The 26283-nt window shown below is 48.8% G+C and overlaps 1 protein-coding gene and 1 long non-coding RNA gene across 2 annotated transcripts in view; both read left to right on the forward strand.

Annotated features, from left to right (window-relative positions):
• LOC145512224 (uncharacterized) overlaps positions 1 to 3160 on the forward strand; it is a 74093-nt gene extending 70933 nt beyond the window's left edge. Inside the window, exons 2-3 of the long non-coding RNA XR_014058406.1 lie at positions 666 to 815; positions 2334 to 3160. This is a non-coding gene — a long non-coding RNA (uncharacterized LOC145512224). The remainder of the gene's footprint in view (positions 1 to 665; positions 816 to 2333) is intronic.
• Positions 1 to 26283, forward strand: part of MAF (MAF bZIP transcription factor) — a 348420-nt gene that overhangs the window by 203326 nt on the left and 118811 nt on the right. The gene's annotated exons all lie outside the window — the stretch shown is intronic.

Raw genomic sequence — 26283 nt, forward strand, 5'->3', positions numbered from 1 at the left:
GGAGGGGTCGTCTCTTCTGAGCTGAATGGAATCCACACCTCCAACCCCCTTGTGCAGGCATGACTCTAGAGATTCCTGCCTTAGGATCACTGGGCATTTTCTACTCAACTCCAATCAAATTCTAATCAAAACTCTCCTGCTGATAGAGGTTGAGTCCTGTGAATATACTCAGGACTTTTCACACTAGGTCAGTTATTCTTTTATGTATTCATTCATTCATTCATCCATGCATTCTGTAAATGCACTCAGCCTCATCTTCAGAGCTGGAGGGTTGAGAACATCAAGGTTTCTGGAACTCAGCACCCTGCACCCAGTGTGTAAGTGGGTGTGTTTGTGTGTACACACGTATGTGCACACATATGCACCAACAAGTCAGCCCTTTCAGGGGTGATGCCACGTCATGTTCACTTGCATATACCCACCCCTCGCCGTCTTAACATATCTTGATTATCTGGTCTGTCACCAGATAGTGGTTTCTGAATGAATGAATGAGCCAGACAAAGCCAGAGTGAAGAGAAGGCAAAGAGGGAGGGGGAGAATAGATGACCTCTTCAACCTCCCCTATTACCGAGACTGTTCACCCCCTCTGATAGCATCCACTCCCTCCCGCCCCACCCCACCCCCCAGAATCCTGCTGATGGTCACACAGCTGTCTCCTCTGGAAGGTCGCAGGTGGCCTTCTATCCCCAGGACCTGGAGAGCGGCTGTCCTCTAATAGCATCATCAATAAGCACTTGCTGAATGGATGATTTGTAGCTGAGAAATATCACCAGGTGTCACTGAGGAAAGGATTCCAGCAGGGGTTACCGTCGGAAGTAAGTAAGGATGCTGGGGTGGTGATTGTAGCCATTCAGGAGTAAAGAGTGGGCGAGTGAACTGAAGTCAGGGCAGAGGCTAGAGAGGAAAGAGCAAGTGGTGGAGATGATGGGAAGAAAGCTTAGCAAAGTCCACCAGTTGGTATCAGAGGGGAGAGAACAGGCAGGAGCCAAGGAGGAAGCCGGGATCCTGAGCTTAGGCAGCCAGGAGAAAAATGGCCCCATTCATTTCAGTGGGTTTGGGAGGAAAGTCAAGGAGGATGATTGACAGGTAAAGAGCTCTCAAAGGACCAGATGGCAGTATGAGAAAATAAGGACCTAAAGTCACCTTTAGGTCAAAAGTCCTTGTGCAACTTGTTATACTTTAAAAAAAAAATTTTTATTGAAGTTAAGTTGAGTTACAGAGTTAATTTCTGCTGTACAGCAAAGTGATTTGGTTATACATATATGTGTGTGTGTATATATATATAATTTTTAAAAATTCTTTTCCATTACAGTTTATCACAGAATATAGTTCCCTGTGCTATACAGTGGGCCCTTATTGCTTACGTAACAGCTCATCCCAACCCCCGACTCCTTCCCTCCACCACCCCGCTCCCCCTTGGCAAGCACAAGTCTGTTCTCCATGCACATGAGTCTGCTTCTGTTTTGTAGATACACTCACTTGTGTCATATTTTAGGTTCCACGTGTGAGTGATGTCATCTAGTATTTCTTTCTCATTCCGCCTTACTTCACTTAGTATGATCATCTCTAGCTGCATCCATGTTGCTGCAAATGGCATTATTTCATTCTTTTTCATGGCTGAGTAGCATTCTGTTGCTTACGGAATACCAACCACACCATCTGTCTGTTCATCTATCAGTGGACACTTAGGCTGTCTCCGCGTCTTGGTTATTGTGAACAGTGCTGCTCAGAGCCTATGGGTGCCTGTATGCCTTTTTTCTTCCTTGATGTGTTTCCGCTGATAAGCCAGTGAAGCAAAGGGATTATTTCTTTGGCAGACCAAACCAGTAAGGTTAATCAAACACTGCAGTGAATCCCTCCACCCAGTCCCAGAATCATGAGGTTGAACTTGATGCTCTTGGCGCTCCAGGCCGTTGTTCTGGATTTGTTCACCTGTTTCACACTCACTTACTGGCCCCCTCGTCTACTAGAGGCTGTGGATTCTGTGATGAGTGAGAAGAGATGCAACCCCTGCCCTTACAGAGTTTAAAAGAGAGGCTAGAGGTGTCCATGTAGAGAGGCTAACGTGAAGCAGCAGGGGAGAGGTGACGGAGGTCCTTGGTGGGACTTGCGGTGTCTGGGGTGCTCCAGAGCAGGGGTCGCCAACCTCCAGGATCCAATGCCTGATGGTCTGAGGTGGAGCTGATGTAATAATAATAGAAATAAAGTGCACACTAAGTGTCATGCACTTGAATCGTCCTCAAAACCATCTCCCTCCTCCCTGGTCCATGAAAAATTGTCTTCCACGAGACGGGTCCCTGCTGCCACAAAAAGCTTGGGGACTGCTGCTCTAGGAGAAGGAGCTCCTGCAGAGACCCAGAGGAGGAGGAGGTGACTAAAGAAGTTAAGAACGGAGAGAAGAATGTTCTAGAAGGAGCTAACAGAGGACCGGAGGTCCTGCACCAGGAGGGACACAGATAAGTATGAGGCTCTGAAAAGCCACCCATGGGGCTGAGAAGGGGAGCCTGGTGGGAGAAGAGTCCAGAGGGAGGGGTTGAAGCCTTGGGGCAGGGGCGCAGGGGGGCGGGCATGGCAGGGGTCGAGGCAGTGAATCACGTCTCCTGAGGTCGAATGTGAGAACCCTCAGTAATTCTGACTCACACGAACAGAGCCTGGCGGGGGTTTGCCTGCCACACCGCAGCCAGCCCTGCCGGAGTGGATGGTAAGGTTGCCCCTGTAGGTCGCCGCCGCTAAGACATAACAGCGTCTCCCCTCATTCTCCCCAGTCTGATGTAATCTTTCCGAAGGCTGGCAGCACTTGCAGGAGAACTGTTTCAGCTATCTATTAATATTTTAACATGCTTTTAAGAAAATTTGGCCTTTTGTCGAGCTGGTCTCAGAGCAGATATATATCACAGTTCATGATAGACGTTACACTTATCCTTGTGCTGTGGGTCTATTTCTCTTGTTTGGATTCACTTTTAAACATCTATTATTAAAAAAAAAATCTTTCTTGCCAGTTATGTGTTTGCTTCCACAGTTCCTCAGCTTGTTTACTCTGAGCCAGTCACCCCTCTACACAGCTCACCCTCCCCACAAGGATGGCATGCTACGGATTTTCTGACTGGGGCGAGCAGAGATGACTACTCTCAAATTAAGCGGGCAAAAAAAAAAAAGAAAATCCAGAACTCCAAGGCTAAACCAGAATGTCTAGTAACAAGGAAATTATAGCCTGCAACTGGCCTTGCACTTGGAAAAAGAAAAAAAAAAGAAACCTTTCTCTCTCTTTTAACAAATATTTATTGAAACTTTACTATGTCTGTGGACTCCATACGATGCTCAGACGTGGCAGTCTCATTCTATTTTCTTATGACAGCTCTTGGAGGTGAATGTTGCTTATCTGTGTTTAACAGGTGAAGAAAGTGAAGCAGGTATTTTGGGGGGGCAGGGGGTGGTAAATAACCTACCAGTAGGCAGAATGGAAACTCACTTTTGTCCCAGATCTCTTCTGCCCGCCTGGAGCCACATACTCATTCTTTCTTTCCATCTCTAAAGTAAAGCTGTCAAACAACTAGAACATTCTGGTCTGGATGCCTTCCATGGTGGGGGGCTGAGGTCAGGGGCTCCGTCTAGAGAGGACACGGGAGCTGAGACCTCACCAGCAAGGGGGAGCCCGTGTGGGGAGAGTTTGAGGAAGGGCGTTCCAGATGAGTGAGGTTTTGAGGTGAGAAGGGAGAGCTGATGTGTTTGTGGGTCAGGCAGGAGTCCCCTGTGGCTGGAGGGTGAAGTGGGAGGAAGCACACAGTATGAGGCAGTCAAGGGCCGGGTCACCAGGTCCTGGGTGGTCAGCCAAGAAAGCGGGCATCTCTCTGATCGTGGGTATGTGGCCAGTTAAAGATGGCTGCACGTGCCTGGACACTCCTACCCCCAGAGCTGGCATCTTCATCCCCTTCCTGTGACTCCAGGAGGCACCCTGCCTCCTTTGGGCAATGCAGTATGGCAGAAGCGATGCTATGCCAGCTTCTTCTCCCTGGCCTCAGAGAGGGACACTTTCTACTTCTTGTTTTCAAACCCTCTTTTGGAGTCCTAGGGCTTCCCTGGTGGCTCAGATGGTAAAGAATCCGCCTGCAATGCAGGAGACCTGGGTTCCATCCCTGGGTCGGGAAGATCCCCTGGAGAAGGAAATGGCAACCCACTCCAGTATTCTTGCCTGGAGAATCCCGTGGACTCCAAGGAGCCTCACGGGCTACAGTCCATGGGGTCACAAACAGTCGGACACGACTGAGTGACTAACACTTTGACTTTCACTGAGGGTCCTAAGCCCCTGTGTAAGAAGCCAGATGACCCTAAGACTTGCTGTGTGGAGTGATGACAGAGGGACACTCCAGCCAACAGCCCCATCTGAGCCCCTCTAGCCACCCCTACCAAAGCATCAAAACACGTGAGCGACGTCGTTCTGAAAAGTCTGAGCCAGGCCGTGCACCAGCTGCATACCCCCAAGTGACCTGACTCGACACGGTATAAAGCCGAAAACCCATCCAGCCAAGCCCTGTCTGATATTGAAAGCTACGGTAAAATTATGGTTGTTTTCAACCACTGCATTTGGAGGTACATGGTGATACAGTGGGTGCCCAGGACAGATGAGGAGTCACTGAAGGGGTGTCAGGGAGCCATGACTTAGTGAATACCTTGTGGAAAGATAACTGTGGCCACTGTGTAGAGACTGAATCATGGGGAAAGAGTGAGGGCAGGCATGGAGTTGGTGAGATGGATTCTGGAGTTGATTTCTATTGTCCAGGCGAGACAGTGAGGAGTAACAATAGAAAAGTAGCTTGAGTCAGATATATACTTTGGAAAAATCAAAAATAAAAAATGAAACTCACTGATGGATGAACATGAGATTGCTAAAGTGACCCTCTCCCCAGTACCCTAAGATCCTGGAAAGGTGGCCCTGCCTTTCCAGGTAAGACCGGCCCTGCTTGCATTTTGCTCAGTAAAGATCCCCCTGTCTCTAGCAAGGCCAGGTGTGAACCCTGGCAAGGGGCGCAAGGACAGTTTGGCTGCCACTGAATGTGCTTCACTATGGGCGGGACGAGATCCAAGTGGGACCTCTGCGTGTCCAGAAGTGTCATTTCCAGTGGGCCAGCCCGCATCCTGAATGCCCCAGAATTGGGATGTTGGAAGGGGTGCCAGTCTCAGCTCACTACCCATCCACCCTTGCCCACCGTGATGATTAGTGGATTATCTCTAATCTCAGTCCAAAGAGGAAGGACTCCTAACCGACCAGCTTTCAACATCACTTTCTTCACCTGCTCCCAGCCCTGAGCATCAGTCTCAGTACCACTTCTCTTTCCGTGTAGAAGTCTGCTGAGTACGCTTTTGCTGGGCAATCCCCCCAGGGAAAAAAACTCTGGGAGGAGAGAGACTTCCCAGTCTCCTTAGGTTGAGCCAGCAACTAGTCGTGCGGGTGAGTCAGGCTCCTGTTAACAGCGTTTTATTTCGGGTCCTCAGCTGAGTCACCCCCGTGCCATTTCCAAGGAGTTCCAATGAGAGAACAGCTTCGAGAGGTCGGGATAGGTCGCCGGTGGAAGAGACCATCTCTGAGGATCTGGAGGCCCGGTATTTGCTGAATTTTACTTCCCTTTCAAGTTATTGCTTCACTCCAGCTGGGGCGCAGGTCATAGCAACCTGCTGGCTTCCAGAGCTCTCACACTTCAAGATTAGCTGGGTACCCCTGTGCACCCAGCCTCAAATCCATCCTGGAGGACAGGTGCATCTGTAGCAGCTGAGGCCTGTAGGCTTGCCCCCTGGCCTTAGGTTTGAGGCTGCATTCGGAATGACTGCTTTTCCAAATGTCAGTGAGAGGCTGGGCGACAGTGTCTCCAAAGTCACCTCCATCTATACAGACTCTCAAAGTTTCGGGTGTCCACCTCCCTGAGGCCTCTGAAGGAAAAAGAAAGAAAATGCTCTCAGACACACCAATGAGCTAAACATCCTGGAAGTGTGCCTTCTCCCTTTTTTCAGCCTTAGTGGTATCAGAGCATCCCCCCATCTTCAGGGAGATACAGAACTAGTCCTCTGGGACACGATCAGACTGGCCTGGGGATGAGGCAGCCTTGAACTTGATTCCTGAGCATCACTGGTGTCACTAGAACCTTAGTTCCATGCAGACGGGGAGCTCATGAGTCTTGTTCATTCCTGTAGCCCAGCAGCCAGTACTGAGCGAATGCTCCAAAATTACCTGTCGGAGGACATCATTCATGAAGTCCTTCTCTTTCTTGACCTGGAAGCTTTAATCTATCACCTGCTCGCAGCTCGAGTGGCCTCATTAGCAAAGCTGTGAAGAATTGATAATGAGGATTCAGTAAGAGAGAATTTGTGCATTTCACAAGCATGTCTTGAGCTCCTACTGTGTGCCCAGCTTGTTATGGGTGCTAATGACAAAGTAGAGAACAAGGTAAATGCCAGTCTTTGTCGATTCGGTTTTCCAGCAAGGGAGACAGACAGTAAATAAGCCCACCCAAAAAGCTATGGTGTGTTAAAAAATGAGACGTCAAATGCAGAAATGTAAGTAGGGTATGGGGTAGGAAGTGAGAGGTGAGGGGTTCCTGTTTTAAATTGGGAGAGAAGGTCAAATGAGGCTTGTTCTTTGGGACCTGGGAAGCTGACATGAAAGCAAAGACTAAAGATGTAAGGCGTCAAACAAGTGGATGTGAGAGACAAGAGTGTGTGCAAAGATCCTGAGGTAGGAGCCTGAACAGCATGTTCCAGAAGCATAAGCTAGCCATTGTGCCCAGAGTGAGTGAAGGGAAGGAGAAGAGATGGAGCAGAGGGTAGCAGGGGCCACATTGGTGGGGGCTTCAAGGCCATTTCAAAAAGGCCTTTAGTGTATACTCTGAGAAGCAGTGTGATGTTCCCAGTAACCATACCTCTGTGTCTCCCTTGGGATAATGGACCAAGACTGCTTTCTTCATAGACATGTGCTAAAAACCACTGCTCTCAGATGGATCACTCTGTAAAATGCACTGTCCTAGATATGTGAGCTCTTAAAAAACAGCACAAGCTCTAGGAAAGGCCCAGAGACCTTGTCTCGTTTGTTCAAAGTTAGATACCATCACGGTCTTTACTTCTAACGCATGCTATTCTCTTCTCTTCCGGATGCTTTTAAGCAGAGAAAACCTGGAGCCACGAGAGCTGGGTTTGCTCAGGAATTGTAAAATGAGCTTCGGTGAAATGATCAAGTCAGCTCCCAGACAAGAAACCAGCCCAGCCCTCCAAGTGGTTCCCAGCCCAAACAATTCCCACGCCCCATCGTGGATCCAAAGCTCCTCTCCCTCCGTGGTCTTAGAGCAGGGAGCAGTCTGCAGCCTGGGAAGCCCCCAGCCTCAGAGCAGGCCTGCATGTAGCCAGGATCTTTCTACACTTGTTGGTCATCAGACTGATGGAAGGTGTGATGACGCACAGCGTCACAGTTTGGCCTGGGCTAGGGTCTGATCAGATTTCATCCTTTTCCAAAAGCCCTGTGCTTCCAACAGGGCCCATGAGAGCTGAAGAACCCTAAGCTGAATCTGGTTTTACAAAGACCTTGCAGATGCACCATGGAAGAAGGAACAGAGCGCTGGGCTCTTGAATGCTTGCCATCTACCTGGTTTTTGTGTTCACTAGATCTGTGCTGACCCAGATGGTCACCATCGGGCCCAGGTGGCTGTTTCTACGTGAATTTAAATTCACCAGAATTAAATGAAGCCAAAATCCAGTTCCTGGGTCACCCTGGCCCCTCTTCAAGGGCTCAGGAGCCATGTGCGGCCACCTTCGTGGACAGCACAGATGCACAGCGTTTCCGTCACTGTGGGAATTCGGTCGGACAGCGCTGGTCTCTATGCATGAGTCTCCCCAGCCTCCCTGGAGGCCAGGCTCAACACCGCTTGGCCGATCAGAAAGATGACCGCACGGGCTGGACTCATAGTGCCAGGGCCTCGAAGAGGTGGCGTCACTGAGGTCCTTACCTCCCGGCGAGCTCCTGCCTCTGGATGGTGGGAAATCCCTTGAGTCTTCAAGGTGTCTCAGAGCTGGTAGCAACTCTGATTGTGAGACAGGGTGGTGGCGGCGGCAGCGTTTCTGGGGATACATGCTTCCACAAAGCTGCCTGTTCCATTTTAAACACTTTGTCCTTCTCTCTTCCTCCTTCCTTCCTCTGTTTCTCCCTCCCGCCCTTCTTTCCTTTGTTCCTTTGAAATTATTAGCATGATTTTTAAGTTTACCTTTACATCATGCAATCCCATTAAAGTGCAAATGTAAAAGCATTTAACCCCTGTGAAATTGCCAAAATTATACCATCTGTATTTCAGAGCTCACACAGGCACGTGGACTTCTTCTGGGCTTATATTTCATCTGGGCTTCTATCAAAGCAAGTCCTGTGGATGCACCTAACTTTAGGCCACAGGAAGGGACAATCACACCGCATATCTAAAAGTTCAGGAAAACTCCAAATGTGTTAATTGCACATTAATATTATTATTATTATTATTATTAACTATCCACTTTCACTGTTAAAGGAACTAGGACTTAGAAAGTTTCTGAGACTTACAAAAGGTCACAAAAACCAATAAAAGATCGACCTGAGATCTAAACTTATGCAATCTGGCCTTACCCTGCCTAAACTCTCAACTCCTAATTTCCTTCTAAATTTCTGAAAGACATTTGGTACCATGCAGTTATTTTTTAAAGGCTGACTCTCTTCCAGATGCATTAAGTCCACCTTCCTGGCGGTTACTAATGTCCTGACACTATTCCCAGGCTCTGGAAAAGCTTGTCACCACGAGAGTGACAGCTGGTAAACCAGGGGTGTTCTTGGCAACAGTAAACAAATATTTATTTTCGCTAAAGGAAAACATAGTAGCACCTTCAGTCGATTTACAGAGAAACCAGGGTGAAAGGAGATCTCAAAATTAAACATTGTTGGTGGAAGTATGTACATCATAAAAAAAAAAAGAAAGTTGACTTGGGTAGAACAGGTCAAATTGCAGTTATTGAAAGAGTCATTTGCTCCCAGCAGGTCAAGTCATCACAGACTAACCAGTCCTTAACCCAGTCCATGCGTTGTCCTGAAACGCATGGGTTTAGAAACAGTCTTGCTTGGAAACAGTGGCCGGTGAGTAACTTTAAAGGAATATGAACTTCATCCAAAGTTGGTAAGAAACTTCTCCCCTGTGAGATAACTGGTCCCTGTGTTAGGATGGTGTTTTTGTGAAGATGGGGAAATAGAGACACTTGGCACCTCCATCAGCCAGCTCCCAAACAACCCACAGACAAATGAGTGAGCCCAGCTGTGATGGTCACCCTCCCCCACCAATAAAAAACAAACTGCAGTAGACTCAAAGCCTGTAGCATTTCTAAAAGGAGAGCCAGGACACCTGATCTCAAAGTGTCAGGAAGAGCCCACTCAACTAGTTTTTTTTCCCTTTAATAGATCTTTGCTGAGGTGCTCTGTATCCTGGATCCCATGATAGGCTCTGGAAGTCCAGCTGTCAGCAGGAGAGGTGGTCCAGGGAACCAGACTGGACAGCCTGCCATCCCCCAGTACCTTTCACTCGGCTTCCAGCCTTTCTGTTCCCCAGTTCAGATGCCTTTCCATCTAGTGAGCTTCTCATCACCCTGGACAGCCCATCTCAAACCTCCCCTCAGTTTTGAAGTCTCGCCCCCACCTCTCCAGGCAGAGCTAGCCCTTCCTCCATGCTCCCACAGACGTCACCAGACCTCCATTCAAGTACTGATCTCACTGGATTATAATTATTGTCATGCATCTCCTTGTTGAGCTGAGGCATCCTTGAGGGCCGAGCTCCCCCCTTTCATGCCCTCTTGTTGATCTTGGCCTCCCTAATGTCTTCTCTGGAGTCAGGAACTTCTAAGTGACTTTTAAGTTAATAGGGACTCGGATAAGCTCAACTTGGCTCCTCTTCTGCCCTGCATGTTCCCGTCCCTTTGAGGGACCCAAATTGGGCAGTAATGGAAGATATGGGGGCAGTTCTTGCAGATGGAATGGGTTTGCAATGAGTGCAAGGTCCCCCTGCACAGCTTAACAGGACTCGTCGTAGGATGGTTTCTCAAGCCGGCAGTCATAAAAGCTGATACATGAGTATATAAGAAACCCTGTGCTTTCTCGCAAAGCATTCACAGGCAAAATGCCCTTTCACTGACCTCTTTTGTAAGAGCAAGGCTGTGATGGAGACCTGCATGGTCCTTGGTGTACCACACCCCATCATGTGTCACCTGGAACTTGCAGTTTCACTTTCTGTTTCTCGAAGCTATTTTTGTTCTCTTTACTGAAGTATCGTTGATTTATAGTGTTGTATTAGTTACTGTCATACTGCAAAGTGATTCAGTTATACATAAATATACATTTTTTTTTTTTTTTTTTTAGTATTCTTTAAACCCCATAAAGGTTTAAACCCTTACAGAAAAGAAGGGTTGAAGATAGCTCCCTGTGCTATAGAGGAGGACCTTGTTGTTTATCTATTCTATATATAAAAGCTTACATCTATTAACCCCAAACTTTCACTCCATCTCTCCCCCAAACCTGTCTCCCATGGCAACCTCAAGCCTGTACTCCATGTATGTGAGTCTGTTTCTGTTTCACAGATACACTCAGTTGTATCATATTTTAGATTCCACATATAAGTGATATCGTATAGTATTTGTCTTTCTCTTTCTGACTTACTTCACTTAGTATGATAATCCCTGGGTCCATCATGTTCTGCAAATAGCATTAGTTCATTCTTTTTTATGGCTGAATAGTATTTCTTTGTTTATACATACCACATCTTCTTTATCCATTCATCTGTCAATGGACATTTAGGTTGTTTCTGAGTCTTGGCTGTTGTGAATAGAGCTGCTATAAACACAGGGGTACGTGGATCTTTTTGAATGATAGTTTCACTTTTTCTTTAAGGAGGAGAACTTAAGGGCACACAGTCCAGAACCTTATCAATGGTGTCTCTAGCCTTACTCACTGCATCTAATTTGACCATCTCATCTGCCTTTGACAAGTCTTCCAGGAACACTGTGTTTCCACCCAGCCAAGCTGTCTTATACGTACAGAGTTCACCCAAAACTTTTCTAAATCCCAATTTCCTCATGATAAGACCGTCTCTTAAGGATGACTCATAAATAGCTATCGTGTGCGGAGGACTTCCCATGTGCTGGGTGCCAAGCCAGACACTTGAAGAATCTTAATCTAACCCTCCTAACCAAAAAAAAAACCCAGAAAATACACTGAGTCAAGCACAGTCATCTCCCTCTGGAAAGTGAAAATCCTCACGCAGCAAGGTTTCTGTGAGAATTCATAGGAGCAAGAGTTTTAGTAAAAACAAAACAAAAAGCCTAAAAAGTAGTCCGGACACCCTACCCTCCAAAACAAGCCCAAAACGTATGGGCCGCTCACTGTGATCAAGGCACAGCTAAATACTCAACTTGGATTAACTCACTGAATTCTCCCAGTCACTTGACAATGACTTTAAGCGCTGTTAACACCACCATTTCAAAGATGAGAAAACTGAAGCATAGGGTCATAGCTAGGAAGTCATCTCCAAGTCCAGCCAGGATTATAACCCCAGGGGATATTATTCCAGGGTCCACCATTTTCACTGGACTGGTCTGCCTTATCTTGCAGAATTTTGGACAGGACAAAACAAAACAGTGATTATTTGGTTTAATCCTACCAAACACTTGCCACCCCATAGTTCGAGGACAAATGTCCCTCCGTATCATTCCTTCCCTGTCCACAGACAACACAGACATTGGCAATGATTTTCTTTTGCTCAATTCTTCCATAGTCTCCTTGAAATTAAAAATCTAAATAATGTCTACTTATGAGGGATTAAAAAAAAAAGCTTCATTAAATAAAAAATCAATCTTCCGAGCTGACACAATTTCTCTTGAAAGGTGACACAGTCCTTTAAAAATAGCTGTGGGCTCCATTGTGCAAAGGCGGTGACAGAGACGGCCGGCTTTTAGAGAGGTGTAATGTTCCCAGGCAGCCGCTAGCAAGGCTAGCCCAGATAGAGATCAGTAATTCGATCGGGGGAGAGTGCTAAATGTTAGAGGTTAAGCTGCTATGTTCTTATTACTAATCAAACTTCAACACCATGCCCGGACACCTCCAGTCCCTATAAGGAAATGGTAAATTATGGAGAGACTCTAGCCCGGGCTCCTGGCTTTAGAGATGCTGCCTGTTCCTAGTCACGGGCACATCCCGCCTCCATCCTGGGTACACCCTGAGGAGGGGTTGGTTCCAAGTACACTCCCAGGATGCTGGCGATTTAAGGTTAAGTGACTACCAGGGAAAGCATCATGTGCTTCTCAAATGAACAGACGACAAGAGACAGAGGTCCTCGGTGCAAATTCGGCCAGAAAGCTCTTTCTTTGTAGCCACACGAGACAAAAGCTTCTCTGGGGCCTGGCGAATCATGAGCACCACTGATTTCTTTTTCCTTAAGAACACAAAAGTTTTTGAAGGTGGAGCGTGTGATCTGGGCCTTTGTTTTCCTACCATTGATGGCAGGGCTGGGCTGGGCGGTGTCCCCTCACAAGGTGGGTACAGGGGCCCTCATGGGGAGCTTTGGCCAGTTTCTGGGGTGTAAATGCTCCCAGAATGGCTAATTTCAAGCTCACACTGTGAAGTCACTGAACGTGGACCCTGAAAGAGATTTGCACAGTCAGCTCTCGGCCTGAGCCCTCTGGTTAGAGGGCAGGTGGATGATCCAGACCCTCCATGCTGGGTCGGCTACGATCCCCTCTCCAGAGTAGTCTAAACCCTCCTCCACCCATGCTTCCTTAAAGCCGGCTTTGCCCCTTTTCTGCAATTTGATAGAAACACCCACAGCACCTGTTGAACAAGCAGAAAAGGCAAAACTTGCCCTGCTGTGTTCATCCAGTGTTGGGTCAGCTCGGCCCCCAAGCTCCTGGCTGCAGAAGACAAAGAATCTGGTCAGATCAGTTCATTGCTCTTTCAGAAAAAAAAAGAAAGATCATTTCCCCAGAGCCTGTGGGTGTCCACCATGATCTCATCTCCTGCCTCATAAAGTCCCAGCAGGGGGTGTCAGCCACTCCCTGCCCCCATTTTGCGGAGGAGAAAACAGACTCAGGGAAGCCATTTGTGCGAGTCCCTGGGCCTCACCAGTGCTGAGGCCAAGACTTGATCTCGTATTCGTCTGCCTCCAGAGCCCATGCTTTTCGCCACCTCCATGTCCCAACTGATCCCAGAAGGGCACCATCCAGGGACATTTGGGAGTCAAGGTTAGGTGGGATTCCCGGGAAAGTTGATGGAGGGACGTTGAGGCATGAAAGACGTGAAGAAGTTCCAAAGGATGGGATGAGCAGTCTAAATATGTGGACCGCCCTTCTCACTGGAGCTCATCACAAGCATGGGGCCAGGGTGCCGATAGAGGCAGAAGAGACAGCAGACCGGCCTTCAGGTGTGGCTCTCCCTGTCCCAGGAAGCCGTTCTGGGAGTCACGAGCCAGAAGATCCTCGTGTGAACTGAGAGTTACCCCCACCCCCTTCCACGTGCCACCCCGTCTTCTCCCTTCTGCTCCCACTCGGAGTAACACTCCTGTTCCCTCCCCTGTCAACAGCAGCCTTTCCCCCGTCGTCAGATGGCAGCCCACCGTCCGGGGCTTCCCCAGGCCACGGTCCTTCTGCCTCCCAGGTGTCCCCGGTGTGGACCGTTGTTAGATCCGCCGGCACCCAGCCACCTGTTTCTGGAGTCATTCCTGAGTGTCTCATTGGACACCAGGGATGCTGGTGTGCCTGGCTCTGGAGCTCTCATCCCAGGAACCATGCAGGGTTGGTCTGGGTGGTTTTTCCAGTTGCTGTCTGAGTCCCTCCACCCCCTGGGCTGGATGCCTCCTAAGGCCAAGGCTTGGGGCTGGTTTTGTCTCCCCAGATCTCCCCTCGTGTGAGCTCAGGAGGCTTGAGCGTCAGGTAGTTGAGTGGAGGGTCTGATGAACTTAGAGTGTGGTGAACCAGACTGTCCTCTCTTCTGTAAGGTTCCTCAGCCAAGGATGACCTCAAAACACTGGCGTCGTATCAAGGACACTTCTTGGTGGGCCTCAGAACTTCCTGTTCAGTGACTAGTAGCAAAGCCCCTCTTGTCTGCCAGCTCCTCGGCTTGATACCACCATCACTTCCTGCGCTGTCCCGCAGAGATTCACCAGTGTGCCCTTTGGGGTGTAGGGCAGCAAGATGACCTGGTTTAGGAAAGAAAGTGCACACGGTCTCCTGACTGTTTCTAGGGCAGTGGGGGCAGCGTGTGGGCGGAATGATGTGTGCGCAGGACGGGGTTTGGAGGGAGAAGGATTGGGGAACCGGGGGCTTGTTCCTGGTCCTAGACTCTGTACGTGCCTGGCTCCCTCTCCCTGCCGGCTTCCGGGGCCATGTGTGGGCCTAGAGCACGGCCCCCCTCTTGCCTCGATTCTGCTTTATTCAGGCTTCCCTCGCCAAGGGCATGTTCGCAAAGCCTTCAGCAGCTGGAGGTGGGCTGTCCTGGTGCTCACGGACAGTGACCAGTCCTGCTGAGAAACTCCAGCTTCTGAGAGGTCCTGGCAACAGTCAGGCCGGTGACTGCTTCCTGGGCTTCCTAGATCTTAGAATTCCCCGGAATTGGGTTCCAGAGCAAAACTCTGAGACTCGAGGAGCTGACCTGAGCTTTGTCACTGGAGAGGCACTCTTGTTTCATGGCAGAGCAACCCCCCTGAAAGTTAACAGCAATAAGTAGCCTTTACTGCTGCTGAGTGCCAGGCTTACACACACCCTCCATCCATATTGTCTCCTTTCATTTTTGCCAAAAGGTTAAGTGAGCCATCCGGGTTTTATGAGCGCTGGTCGAGGTGGGGTTCGTGTGACCCTAATACCCCCTCTCTGGCTGCCTCCTGAGATACCCAGGCCCAGCCAGGAGCCTCGGCACGGCATGGGATCGTGTGGCTCTTTTGGGCCGCCTTCTCCCCAGTGAACGTCATCGAAATTAAAAATAATCCCAGCTTGGAAGCAGTGAGCAGGGAGGGGTCGAGGGTCAAGCTCCTGTCATGTTCTTGAAGCTTGACCTTGAAGACACTTGAAGCTCTGACCATTGAGCCCGGCACCCCAGCCTGTGGGAACATGGGCCGATCCTGACGATTGTCCCCCTGCAGCCTGCCAGGAGGGGGGCCACCCTGACAGCACCCCCCCACCCCGAGCACCAGGGGTTCAAGTGGGCGGGCAGGCTCCTTCTCCTCCAGAAGCCCAGCTCTCATCACACAGCAGGTGGACAGCTGCAGGTGGACGGGGCTCCTGGACCTGGGTCCTGCGGCCCCCTCCTCGTGGGTGGGGGCTGTGCCCTGGGATGGCCATCTCTGGTTCCTGCCACACACCCGAGAGGTGTCGTTGGTGCAGAGGTGACACTGCCTGCAAATTGGCCCTTTGAATCCCTGCATGTGGCATCAAGGAGCAGGGCCGGTTTTTCTGTCCTCAGACCACATGTCCTGCTCAGACGCCCTAGTCCAGAGTGCACTGGCCATGGAGCAGCCAGGGGTGCTGACCCCGCTGCGGCCAGCAGAGCTCCTCGGGGAGGGGAGAGGCCTCCATCCCCCTGCAGGTGGCACTTGTCAGACCCCATGAGGAACGACCGTTCCCCTGCCTGCTCATGGCTCAGCATCTGGGAGAGGGGACCAGCCCATCCTTCACCCATTTGGCAGATATTTCTTGAGTTCACACCTGTGGACCCCTTGCTGCTGGGGAGCCAGTAATGCAAATGACAGACGTGGCCCCTGTCCTCCTGGAGCTCAGAGACAGAGACTGCTGTCCATTAGGAAGACCATGCCCCTTACCGTAAATGTTCACCTACGCCGAGCGCCATGAAGGGTGACCTGGCAGGGCCGATGTGTCTATCAGAGATCGGAGGGGCCCAGTCCCCATGAGACTTGTAGAGGCCTATGAAAATGTTTTTGATATTATTGTTTTTTGTTTCTGTTTTAGTTACTTTTAAAATTTTCATTTATGTATTTATTTTGGCTGACCTGGGTCTTGGTTGCTCCATACAGGCTTTCCCTAGCTGTGTGGAGTCAGGGTTCAGCCTATGACCCCCACAAAGGCAGGCAGATTCCTAACCCCTGGACCACCAGGGAAGTCCCCATGAAAATGTTTTGATTTTAGTTTCTTTTAAAAGCAAGAGGAAAAATGAGTCTGATGAGTATGTAATCATGAACCCAGTCTGGGTGACATTTACCTGGGCACCAATTTTAAATCTACTTTTAAGTGTTTGTCAGTGGAGAAAGGGACTCACAGATGCTGGGGCGCCCAGAGCCCAGGAACAATGGGATGTGGCCTAGGGCAGAAGTCCTGCAGTCAGGACTTCTGTGAGGGCGGGATGGTGAAGTCCTGAGGTTCAGGAAGGCTTCCCTGTAAGGTAATCATTAAACTGAGAAGGGTTAGAAAGCAGAGGTTATCCACAGGGGAAAGGGCGTGTTCCAAGCAGAGTGAACAGCACGAGCAAAGGCTCTGCAGGAGTGAGAGGGCACGCGGTGTGGGTCAAGTCCGAGGTAGAAAGTGGTCGTGGTGTTTAACATCGGAGCCATGGGAAACCAGGAGTGTGGGTGGCAGAAGTGGGGGCAGAAAAGCAATTAAGGGCACGTAGACCAATCTATCACATTCATAATTTTATTTATTTTAAATATCACATTAAAAATTCAAAAAATTGCCCTGGCTGCTCTGAGAAGCTTGGACCACAGGAAACCCAGGTGAATGATTAAGAATCTACTGCACCAGTCCAGGCGGGAGATAATGGTGGCTCAGACTAGGATGATGGCGATGGAGTTGTAGAGAAGGGTGAATATGATAGAAACCTAGGAGGTGACAGGCTTAGGGCTGGTGGTGATTGGAGGTAATACAGGAGGGAGAGGGAGGGATCAAGAGTGGCCCCCAGGGGCCGCCTTGTGCACTTGGCTGGTGGAGCTGCCTTAGGCATACCGGGAACACTGGAGAAGCACCGGGGTCGGGGGTGAAAAGCATGAGTTGGTTTGTGTTCATGGAGGTAACAAGAATCCTTAAAAAGATGTGACTGCCTTTACCTGGGCAGGAAAAGCCATCATGGGGGGCTTCCAAGAAGAAGCGATGTTTGAAGCTAAGCCACAAAGAGATGTGAGTCTCAGGACAGGGATAGTTGTGCATCAGCTCTCTCCATATCCCCCTCCACACACCCACACCCAGCTCAGCATCTGGCACGTGGGAGGCACTCAGGGAACGATTGTTCAGCCAGTGGTGCAGGACCGAGACGTAGCTTGCCAGGTGGGCAAGAAAGAGGCAGAAACACAAACCTGGAGATGTGAAGGAGTGATGCCATGGGGGATATGGCCCCTGGCTGCAGAAACGTGAGGCCCAGGGCTGAGGGTTGGGGAGGCAGGGAGCAAGCCTCGGGTACCCTTAATACGAAGTTATGAAGGTTCCATGGCCAAAGAGCTGGTGAAAGACTTACTCCCAGAAAGGCCAGTGGCATTGGCTTCAACAAAACCAGGCAAGCAGTCCGGCTGGGTCAGCCATCTGAATAGATGAGGGTGTGGTCTGAGGATTTCCCCCTGTTCAGGTGAAATGGGGAGCCTGCACGGAGAATGGGGTTCTGGAGACACGCCGTGAGTGTGGCATTGGCTGTGCGTGCGTGTGTGAAGGTATGTGAGCTAGTGTGCATGGGTGAGTGTGTCATGCAAAGCTATGGGTTCTAGTATTGGTGAGTACAGTGACCATGCATGTGTGTGTGCATGCGTACGTGTGTGTACATATGTGTGAGTATGTAAGTGAGTGCATATGTTGAAGTTGAAAATCATTTTCAGTCGTGTCCAACTCTTTGCGACCCCATGGTCTGTAGCCTGCCAGCTTCCCCTGTCCATGGGGATTCTCCAGGCAAGAATACTGGAGTGGGTTGCCATTCCCTTCTCCAGGGGATCTTCCCAACCCAGGTATCCTGCATTACAGGCAGATTCTTTACCATCTGAGCGACCAGGGAAGCCCATATGCAGGTGCATGCAATGGTATGTGTGTGCATGCCTGCCTGTGTGTGTGTAAGTGTTTGTGTTCTATGTGCTTGTGTATAAACTTGTATGTGTGGGGAGATGTAGCCTCAAGGAGAAGGAAACAGGTTGTGGAGAATTCCCTCAAAACAGGAGCTGTGGAAAAGAACATTAAGAAGCTAGTTTCTTGGGGTCCTTCTTTGAAACTCATGTCATTTCAATCCAGAACCTCTCTCTCTTTGGGAATGTGAACAGAGGACTGGCTGCTCAGGACTGAGGGCCCACTCCCATTCCCGTCTCCCCCAACCACCATCCCCAGCTCCCCATTGCCACTTTGACAGGGGCAGGGTGCTTGACTCCCCTGAACTGTGGCTCTCCCCGCCACATTCCTGAGTTCAGCGTGGACGATCACAGGGGTGATAATGAAAACCTTTGGCATGATTTTTCCAACTGCTTCCTCTTGGAAACTAGAAACAACTTCAGTTTGGATTGAGACAAATCATATTTGGGTGCTTTCCTCCTTTAACCATCGAAATGACAAGGAGATAAGACTTGGTTCACGGAGGAGGTGGCAGACAGGACGGTGGATCCATGGCTCCAACTCAGGTCCTCCAACCCCTAACATCAGGCACTCTTCTCTCTCTACCCTGTGGTGTCAGAGTCCCCGAGCCCTGGAAGGATCCAGAACTACCCCTCTCTGTTCCCTGGGGTTCTCACGGGACTCCACTGGGTTCTGCTTGTCCCACTAGGACAAGACTCCCTTAAATGTGGAGGCTTCTGAGCATTTGAAAGATCTGAGAGGCCAGAAGGAGAGTGATGGTTGGGCAAGTCCCCTCCTGTCACCCCTTTGCTTCATCTCTGGGGACACCCCGATCCCAGCCCTAGCGGGGCCTCAGCTAGGTCTCCCCCACCTCCTTCGTGCCCACAGTTCAGCGCCCTGCCCATCAGCTATTCCAGCCAGAGATCAGATTCTATTTTCAGAACGTGGGATGCATTTTCCAGGAGGAAAGGTTGTGAAATATTGGGGAGACAGCTCCAAGCACTGCCAGCGCCTGCAGGAGTTTTAATACGGATCCTTCAAGAAGACAGACTTTGGATTAACTGTCCTAAAGTCAAGATTATTTTAGCACTGTTGAAATGGTTGAGAGGGGGGAAAGGTAATCTTATCAAGAGAGGAGAGAAATCTTTTATATTTGAGCCAATTTTGGTTTTAAAATGTTTTGAAACAATTTCTGATGGTATCCCAAACAGGATTTTCCCTCCTTCTTTCCCCAGACCTCTGTCAGTGCCTGGGTTCTCTCTCCCACCATTTGTTCGGTCTTTTTTTGTCTTTATTTTTTTCTTTTCCCTGATCCGACACTTCCTGAATTTGTTATACACATGGCTTGTTTTGTAGGATTTTCCCCCCTTCCCCCCTTTTCTTGTCCCTCACCCCTTTGAAGAAATCTAATTCCTCTTATTTTTGAGACAGCTTTGTCTTTCCCGTGGGCCTAGGCACTGGGATGGCATAGAAATCTCACTTGAAAGTGGAAAAGACCTGATGAAAACACACCAGCGAGACCCTGGCTGTTTCCAAGGACCGTCTTTGCTTGGAGAGATGGGCGCAGACTGGGGCGATGCTTCCTTCCCGCCCCGCTTCCCAGCCCCTTTCAATCCTGCGAGGAGAAGTCAGCGTCAGGGTGTGCCTCAGCCCCGCCTCTCTCCCCACACGTGCCCTTTGCTCCTGCAGGTCGGTGTGCCGGCCACACCTTCTCTGCTCCTCTGTTTGGAACTTCAGGGCTTTTACTCCTTCAGAACTCAGTTGGTGGTTACCTCTCCTGAGAAATAGCCCTGACCCGCTCCCACCTCCCGCCTTGGCCAAAAAGTTGCCATTTTGCACCTGTGACCATCACGCTGCACATGTTGCCAACACACACATGTATCCCGGGACCCCTGCCCCATATCTTTTGCCTCATGCTCCTCTTGCATTTGCCCTTAGATGATCTGTGTGCATCTCCATGCCCGCACGCCTCTCTGGGCTTCTTGAAGGCCACGGCACCCTAAGAGGTGTACAAGGATCCTCCAGCTTCCCTGGACCTCGTGGGTCTAGAAAACTGAAGGGTGGCTGAGAACATGAATGATGGTCGTTCCCATCCACAAGATGCGAGAAATAAAGAGTTGGGGGCCAACTTCTCTTTGGGGGCCCAGGTCAGTAGGACCGTCCTCGGAAAGATTTTCATTTCCATCCTGGCTCCACCACAGACTGGATGATCTCAGCTGAGATCCTCGCCTCCCAGAACCTCAGTGCCCCCTCCAGAAAGGGAGAGAAATGAGGACCCAGCTTTCAGGGCCCTTTGTGGGGGGTTGGCACAACACAGAGACTGCAGGGCCCCAGTGTGTCTGGTCCCTGAGCAGATGAACCCACCCTCCCGCCATCCCTCACCTCCAGCTCCATGAGTGTGGGGTCACTTTCTGTAATAAGAGTCGTGCCATCGAGTGTGTGGGTAGCAACGCACACAATGCGGCCAGGCTCATAACCTCAACACACTTTGAAAACTGTCTCTGTGAGTTTGCGTATGTTACCATTTCCACTCAGAGTTTTCTGTCTGATCCTTAGGTTTGTTACATGGAGTCAGAGAAGCCTGGTATTTGCTTCCTCTTCTCTCTCCGTCTCTTGCCCTTGACGTTAGTTACAGGGCGAGGGTTCCATATATTGAATTATAGTAATGACGTATCTTCATACCCCGCATTTTAGACACTGCATCTTTATATTGGCATTCCATCTTATTCTCTATTTCAGTGGTTTCCAAAATCATTGTACTCTACACCCCAGCATATGGCAATGCTGGAAAATACTTGGGGTTGTCACACCTGGATGGGAGGTGCATGCTGCCGGCGTCGGCCTCAACACCCTACAGTGTGGGCGACATTTGGAGTAAACCAGAGACAATGGGCCTCGTGCGAGGATGGAGCGTATCAGGGGAGTCACAGCCTCGGGCCTCTCTTAAGAGCCTGGGCATGATGACGGGGGTGAGGGTGCGTTTCAGAGTCAGGCTGACCTGGCTTGGAATCTATGGACAAGACATACAACCTCTCTGAGCCTCCCTTTCCTGGTCTGTGAGCTGAGGTTAATAACCTTGCCACTGAAATTATCATGAGGACTAAGGGAGACTACCTGATGTGTAGTAAGAACTCAGTGTTGTTTAGTAGCCTCAGTTGTGTCCGACTCTTTGCGACCCCGTGGACTGTAGCTCCTCTGCCCGTGGGATTTCCTAGGCAAGAACGCTGGAGTTGGTTGCCATTTCCTTCTCCAGGGTATCTTCCCAACCCGGGGATCGAACCTGCGGCTGCTGCATTGGCAGGCGGGTTCTTTACCCCTGAGCCACCAGGGAAGCCCCTCAGTACAGCTTAGGTGTCCTGATTTGCATGAAAAGGAGTCGATGATGACGCCAGAAGCGAGAACGATGGTTTATCTACACTGTGGGGGACATACAGGAGAGTCCCCAAAATTAACTGCACTGAATCTGAGGCTTGAGGCGAACCAGCTGTCACACTCTCCTCATCTCTCAAGAGGCGAGTCCTTGCCCTTTGGGCCAGCGGCTGCGGATCAAAATATCTGACCTTACTCATTTGGGGTCAGCGTGAGCATCATGAGAACGTCCCACCAGAACTGTCAGACTCGCTTTTAAAACAACAGTCATTTCCTGGCGGAGGTGAATCAGTTGTCCCTGAAACCCGCCCCAGTCATCCAACTCCGCCCGATGACTGTCCTCAGCCCCAGCGGGCGCTTTTGTTTCTCATTCAAGTTTGGCCCGATATTATTGGGACACTTTGAATTCTTCAAAGAGTAATTCCCGCTTACCTTTTTTTGCCTTTTTTCCCCTTTAGGTTCAACCCCTTTTATCACACTAAAGTGCCAATCAATATTGCGAGATAGATGTTACATCTTAGCTTTTTATAACATGGCTCATCCCAGAAGGGATACTGTATCTTTAAGGCAATGGACCCGGTATCCTGTTTCTGAAGGATTAAAACCCTTTAAAGAGACAGAAGAGGCTGTAAAGCCCGATCATATTCTTATTCTCTCTTCATTATCCTGTCCACTATCTATCCCTGCTGAGTAAATCTGCTTGTGTGTTTCTCCAAAGTGGTCATAAGAAGAAATTTATTTACTCCGCTTTGCACTGGAGGGGCATTACCGAGCTTCAGGGCTCTCCGAAGTCATAAAGATTTTGCAGTGTGTGCAAAAGGAACAGGAATTCAGAACTTCTTTCCCCCTCTGAGGTCGTTTGGCCATCCAGAGGGGGAGTCACTTCTCATTTTCTGACAGGGTTTATTTCCGTAAGATTTTTCCAATTAGCAGGAAAAGGTCACGCTAATGTTGGTGCCGTGGAGAGGAAGAGGTTCAAACTATGCAAATAGAGACATCCTTGAAAGGACAACATGGAAAGGAAAGAGAGAGTGGGTTTACCGTCATTTCCTAACTTAAAAATTACACATCTCTACAGATGGCTTCTTGCTCCAGTGTAAAAGTAAAGGGTGATTACATTTGACCCCACGGTTCTTGGCCGGGATTCGGGAACCGTTGTTCGCCGGTGGATGATGGTGACAGATAGGAAGTTAAGAGAGGAGATCCCCAAGCTCCTGGCCAGGGAGCTTCAGGGACATGGGACACAGGCAAGCGGAGCCGGAATTTTGCCTGCTAATGCAACCTCCCTGGACCTTCTTAATGGCCAGTCTGTCCCCAGCCCAGCAGAGCTGACTGCCAGCATATCATTTTTAAACCCAGCTCAGATGTCTCTCTGACACTTCCCCTGCCGCTTTTGTTCCCTGCTCGGTGTGTGCGAAGCGCCAGAACTTTTCTCGATAATAGGGAGGGCTGGGAGCAGTGTCAGGGAAGATGTACTCCAGCCATGCAAGGACAAAAGTCACCGATGCCCATTAAAAGGGGTTCAGGGGACTGCTTCGCTCTGGGTTTGGAGCTGATGCCCCCCATCAACTCTCACGTGCTATGCAAATGTGATGAACAGCATCTCTGGCTCACATCTGCTGTTAGTGGCCCATTGGGTGGGACAGGGGTGAGCTTGTTGGAAGGCAGAGACCTGGCAGAGGGAGCCCCTGGGGCTCTGCACACCCCCTCACACTCATTCCTGCACACCCAGATGCTCGTATGCGCAGCTGCAGTCACAACGGAAGGGGAGCGTCCTCTCACAAGGACCCGTCTTCCACACAGAGGTTCCACTGTTGCCGCAGGTAGCTCAGCCAATGATGTCACCTGGCCAGTCTGGGACGATAGCAGGGACTGTCTGTCGAGACCCCTCTCAAGCCAGATCCACATTGGATGCTGGATTTAGAACTTGCTCGAGGTCACACAGGGGCTACGTGGCGGAGTCTGGATTCATCCAGGAGTACATGCCTCTAAGAACTCCACTGAGTCTGCTCTTGGTGTTATTTCATTTGTGAGTTAAAAAAAAAAAAACTACCAGGATTATTTTGACAGCAGGTTAAATCTTGTCAAATACTAAGAGCATCATTTGTCAAATCTCCCTAGGATGCAAACTATGCAAAAGTATGGGATTTGGGTGTTTAAACGTGAGAAATGTACAGCATTGTTCTCAGGCTCTATCATAGATTTGTAGTATTATAAGTAGACACGATCCCTGTGGGGCATCAGGATACACATAGGCAGGGAGAAGACATGTGTCTTCTTTAGTGTAGTTTAGATCTGCAGTGACAATCTTTTTTTGACCGTACAGTATAAGACAGAAACAGTCCATCCTCAGCTTAAAAAATCTTTCTTTCTTCCTTGAAGTTGAAGACTGAAGCCTCAGATGGAATTACTTGGATTTCAACATGAAAGAGAAAGCCTTTTTGTAGCTCTCTGCCATTAAACAAAGAGTGACCCATTTTTTTCTGTTCTCAGAGTATTTTTTTGTTATTGTTGAGTAAGTATTCATTTTAGCCAGTTCTTGGCCCTGTTTTTCCTTAGAACCAATTGAGGTGCAAAAGAGAGTTACCAAGGGCGAGTCCTGAGTCAGAGCAATGTGGGGGATGTGTTACTTACTTATGTTTCAGGCTCCAATCCTAACTGAAATAAATATACCAAATTCAAAGTCATTCTCTTGACTTTATTTTGAGAAAATTATCATAGCTAATTAAAGAAAATCAATGAAAAATAATAGTATCCAAACAGCAAGACTCTAAATATCCAGCAGTACACAATTGGAAAACTGAAGTATTCCAATGGCATATTATACAGCCATTATAAAGTGTGTTGAAGAAATCTTTTTAGTGACATCTTTTTCTGTTTCAGAATCCAATTATTACTCTTTTTCAGCACATCATTATTTTAGCAAGTTCTTATCCCTTTTACATTTTAGGACAAAGTTAGAGGGAATAAGAAAAATTGCACAAAATTGGTTTTGAGCAGAGTGACCATAGGTAGCCAATTGTCAGGCAACCATATAGTGGTTTAAGAGTTGGAAAACATATTATATTGTAATCAGATAAAATACTATCTATGTGGGCTTCCCATTTGGCTCAGTGCTGAAGAATCTGCCTGCAATGCAGGAGACATGGGTTCCATCCCTGGCTGGGGAAGATCCCCTGAAGAAGGAAATGGCAATCCACTCCAGTATTCTTGCCTGGGAAATCCCATGGACAGAGAAGCCTGGTGGGCTACAGTGCATGGGGTCACAAAAGAGTCAGACATGACTTAGCAACTAAACAATAGCATCCATCTATGTAATGAGAAAAAAAGACTAAAAATTGCAAAGCAGGTTGGGAAAAATCAAGTACAGGTAAAAATTGTCATGATGGTTTCGTTCAGTGAGCTCTGTCTACAGACTTAGCATGATTCTAAGTAAGTTATATGTTAGCCAGTTAAACTGGGATATTTCTGTTGCTATTCCTGTTGTAAACATGAGTAAAATAGGACTCAGAGAAGTAAAGAATTTGCCCCAAAGTCACAGAACAGCCAGGGAGGGGCAGAGGGTGTTCCTTCTTTTTGATTCATTTCTTCACAAAAAAATGTAACACCTTGTTTTTAAAAAGAGGTAAGATAAAGATTTCCTTTCCTCCCCATATATAACAAAGCAGAAGGCTGCCTTTTAAAATCAGTCTCTTGTTGATAATAACAACCCTTTCATTTAGCAAGAATATTACAAACCCTTGTTAAGAAGGCAAAATTCTGTGCCCCAGACCAGACACTCCAAGTGTAAATACACAGGAGCAGCAGACCCCCAAGATGGTACTTTAATAAGCTCCCTAGCTGATTCTGAAGTAGCCAACCCACGGTTCAGGCTTCACTCAGCAATGATGAGTATCATCTGGGAGACTTACTAAACAGACGGTGTCCAAGTCCCTCTGTTAGGTATCTCATGCCTAACAGTCTGGGATGGGACATAGAATTCTACCTTTTGAACTGCAGTCACCTCATGTCCTGGTCTTGCAGGGTGAATGATGTTAATGATGAGCATAAATTAGCGGAGCACTCCTTTTCTCAATCAAACCTATCAAACTTAGTCTGGACAGTGCATGATATGTCTAACCTGGACCCAAGGAGATGCGTATCAAAAGGGCACTTTGGTGAGCATGGCTGTGAAAGATGTCAGTGACCCGGGTTCGGTCTCCCTGAGCCAAGACGACTATTCCCGTAGCCTTGGGTGAGTTCTTTAACTGCCCTTCGGCTTCAGTTTTCTCACCTGCAACATAGGTATTAGGATTCCTACCTCCTGGGTGGTTGAAAAGTGAGAACGCATGGTTCATCCCTCCTGAAGAAGCTGAGTGATTAAAGCATTGAGCAAACATGAGCTTCCTTATAATAGGAGTGTCAGGGAATATCTCCCATCAGTCCTCAGAAGCATCCTCAAGGTCACGGGTACCATTCCCCTGTGGTGGGCAGGGGACACCAGGCTGGGGTCTAGTGAGCACATATGAATATCGCAAAGTTTTCAGGGGACCTGTAAATGCAAGCCTCAGATTGATTTCACCAAGGAAGTACAGTTTTCTTTTTTTTAACTGGCAGAACCACACCCTGAGGTTGTCTTACATGTCACTATACCAACCTAGTAAGGAAGGAAAATAAAAGTGTGTGCTGGGGGAGGTGGTGGTACAAAGACCAAGTCAATAAGCCATTTAGAAACTTGCAGACCTGTTGCCAAAGACAGACGAATCTGCTATCCTGTTTGTAGCAGAAAGAATTCTCATAAATAATCCAAAGAGAGACATAATCCAGATGGTGTTTGAAAGATTATTGATTGAAAAGTCAAGAGTTTGCTAATATAAATGGCCT

The sequence above is a fragment of the Giraffa tippelskirchi genome, chromosome 7 (assembly GCF_054371585.1).
Source record: "Giraffa tippelskirchi isolate mGirTip1 chromosome 7, T2T-mGirTip1v1.2.pri, whole genome shotgun sequence".
In the NCBI taxonomy this organism is placed as follows: domain Eukaryota; kingdom Metazoa; phylum Chordata; class Mammalia; order Artiodactyla; family Giraffidae; genus Giraffa; species Giraffa tippelskirchi.